Here is a 3660-nt window from a genome sequence, read left to right on the forward strand (position 1 = left end):
CCCACAAGAAGGTTCTGCATTTCAAATCCAGGTTTGGCTCACAAGCATCCCCGGTTGACACATTTTCGGGCCTTATGTAATACGCACTTGGTTGCCTATCAAAGAGCCAAAGGGGAGAGCTTCCAGATAAAACTGAGGTTCCAAGGATAACCTGCCCCATTTCCCGGCAACTTACGGGGTCCCCAAGCGAAGTTGTCTGGAGTAGCTGCTGTTCTAACAGAGGCATTTCTTTCATGGCAAACGGCAGCGTCAAGCCCAGCATCAAGCTTCCATTTCATTCTCCAGCTTTTTCAGGGAGGTCCACATCTGTGCCACGTGCTCCGGAGAGGGGTACTGGGGCCTCCAAGAATCCCGAAGCGTGGATAGTTCTCAGGATCAAACTAGGAGTGTCTATGAACCTTCCGTTTTGTGGAATTCTTTTCTTCAGGAGCCCCTGGGGTGATAACGTGGATTGGGACTGTGTTGCTGGGTAGGGGTCTTAGTCCCCCCCCTTGGGAGGTTATTTATCCCAGAAGAGGGGAAACATTCCAGAAACGGCACTGCCTCCTTCTCGCTAGGTCCCCTGCAGCGGCTTCCGAAGCAAAGGAAGTTTCAGTGTTTTGCCAAACGCCTTCCGGCCCAGCGTGAGCAGAGGGCGAAATTTAGCCTGGCCTGGCACATTAATTGTGCGCCAAAGGTGTGCCTGCACCTGCCTTTTCAAGGAGTACGAGATTACTCCCACGCCAACATAACTCCAACAATAATGACAATATCAACCATTATAAATTTCGCCTTTCATGAGGCCTCCTCCTGGGCAAAGTACACCGTGGAAGTTCTAAATGAAATCAGCAAAGGCTGTTCTCTGGGCACCAAGCTTCAGAGAATTAGAAACTACTTCAGAGCATTGGATCTGTCACTCCTCTGCTCCTAATTCAGGTTTTCAAAAACTCGGAACGGCCTATTTACAATAGCCTAAGAATGACGTCCCCGTTGGACTCATCCTGCCTCTTTGGCGCTCCGGGTGCAAAGAGATGAACAGATGCAAACGGCATAGACTGTATGCCATTTTTTTGAGTAGCATTCTGATTTCATGAATTAATTCTACACACACAGGCCATGATGCCGGGTGAGGAGAAATTGCCCTTCACCTGAGAATTCACCCCAATATTTCCAACCATTCTGACAATGCTGTGTTTAGGAGTTGGGAGTGGGACCCTGCTGCAAACAGAGGGCTGTAGGATGAGCTATCAAACCCAAGCTCAGAGTACTCGAGTGCTTCCATGTGTGAATGGCTCTGGCCGAAGGGAGACAATGGGTTTCCCATCTTGCACCTTGCTGGAATTTCATGCTCAAAACAGACAGAGGTAGGGATAGGCAATTGGCCAGAAAGTTTCACTTCCTCTTGTAGCAGAAAGATCAGAATACCACCAGCGGGGAGATAGGAAAGATTGTAAATTCCGAGAACATGAGAAAGAAGTTCTCTTTCTTTTACCTTATGGCTTCTGATCTGGGAGGCACGTGAACACACACAGTGTTGGGTATTACAAGTTAAATTACACTCAGTATATCTGGGGTTAAATGTTTGTTTGTGTTGCTCACAGGAAGTCACATGTGTTTCATGTAGCCAATGCTGTTTTAGGAGTAGAAGCCCGGGAATTTTCTCCCTGATCTAGGAGTTTGATTGGAGTAAGTGTCAAAGTGTTTTAGCATTTTATGGCTTTGTTTGCTGTCTTTGTTTTTATGTCTTTGTTTGCTGTTCTCAAGAAGAAGTAAGAGTAGCCATAATTGCTCTCTTCTAGTCTTGTCTTTGGTAGTGTAAGGATGTAGCCATTTAGCTCTGTTGTTATTTTCATCCCAGTTACCCTTCCCCATGCTAGACTGTAGTAAAAACTTTCTATTTTAATCACATGTGGACTCTGAGTCTGAATTATTTTAATCTGGCACTGCTGAGCTATTTTATCTCTGCTAAATACCAATTTTTCTATTTCAAAACCCAACACAAAGCCTGCCTCATACTGGTCCATCAAGGTCAGTATTGTCTACTCTGATGGGCAACAGCTCCCCATAGTCTCAGGAAGAGATCTTTCACATCACCCAATGTGTCTCTCTCTCTCTGTGTGTAAGATGCCGTCAACTCTCAGCCAATTCATGGCAACCCCACAGGGTCTGAGGCAAGTGGTTAAACAGACATGGTTTGCCATTGCCTTCCTCTGCACAGTCATCCTTGGTGGCCTCTGATCCAAGTACCGATCCAGCTTCCAAGATCTGATAAGACTGAGCTATCCTATGCCATTCCACATCCCAGCACCCAAAGCATGACATGTTATTTTTTAATCGAGTTGCTGGGGATTGAACCAGGGACATAAGAACATAAAGAGAAGCCAGTGCTGGATCAGGACAATGGACCATCCAGTCCAACACTCTGTCACACAGTGGCCAAAAATACCAGGTGCCATCAGGACGTCCAGCAGTGGGGCCAGGACACTAGAAGCCCTCCCACTGTTGCCCCCCCAAGCACGAAGAACACAGAGCATCCCTTGCCCCAGACCGAGAGTTCCTATCTATACCTTGGCCTCGGCCACACGGGCAGGAAAATGCAGGGTGGAGGCGTGGCTGTTTGCCCCGGAGCAAAATAACGCGCGACTGTGAGATCAGACGTTGGTTTGAGGTCCCGTCGAGCTCCCGTGGTTAGGGGGGAGGTGCAGATCACACGACGTGGCAAAGAAGTGGAGCGGCGCGGCAAACGGGGTTGTGTTTTTTCTTTTAAACTGAAATGTGCGCATGCTCCGTTGGGTGCTTGTGTGCATCCCATGGAGCCTTGGAAAAAAAACCCTTTTTGTGAGGGGACATGGGCGGGCACCGGATGCCACCGGAAACGCGATCAGACGCCCACCCTTCCCCTGCGGCTTCCGGAAACTAGTACCTCGGAGGTACTAGTTTTTTACCCCGCATCTTCGGCGGGAAGCCTCGGGTGAGCCATGGGAGCTCTACGCTTCCCAGATGTGGCGCTGTGATTGCGCCAGGAAAATCCGCCTATCTTCTGTCTCTCTAGCGTGGCTAATGCTCCGTGTGACCGGGGCCCTTGTGGCTAATAGCCACTGATGGACCTCAGCTCAATAGGTTTATCCAATTCCCTCTTGAAGCCATCCATGCTTGTAGCCGCCTCCACCGCCGCCTCCTTTTGCATGCCAAACAGAGAAGCTGCCACTGAGCTGCAGGGCCGCCCCACCCCCCACAAATGCAAGACTAGTGACTTCATCTTGTCCATGCAGCCAGCGACAATTGGGAGAAGTCTCAACCCAAATTCATGCTGAACTTGCAACTGCGGCAACTGCAAGTAATCCTGGCCGGTCCTGTCTCAGCGTCTTCAGGGTAAGTTCAGAAAGTGGACGGGGTGTTTTTACCTTCCCTTTGTTCCCGTGGGCAGCCTGCTGCTTGAACAGAGCAGTGAGTTCTTTTTTTATTCAGGCATGAAACTTTCTTGTACTCTGAGTGGGAAGAAACTCTTGAAAGCCACAGGGAGGGGTGGGGGGGAACGAGTGGGGGAAACCGAGCGGCCTGCGGTGTGTCCCTGGCCTCCCTTGGCTTGCCCCGTACCCCACCCCAAGCCTGCTCTTCTGCTCCAGCGGTTTCTGATGGGTATCCCGATTTCACCTCCTGCCCCCTTAATTAGAAAAAGTT

Source organism: Gekko japonicus, unplaced genomic scaffold, assembly GCF_001447785.1.
Source record: "Gekko japonicus isolate JY-2015 unplaced genomic scaffold, Gekko_japonicus_V1.1 scaffold2717, whole genome shotgun sequence".
NCBI classification, from domain to species: domain Eukaryota; kingdom Metazoa; phylum Chordata; class Lepidosauria; order Squamata; family Gekkonidae; genus Gekko; species Gekko japonicus.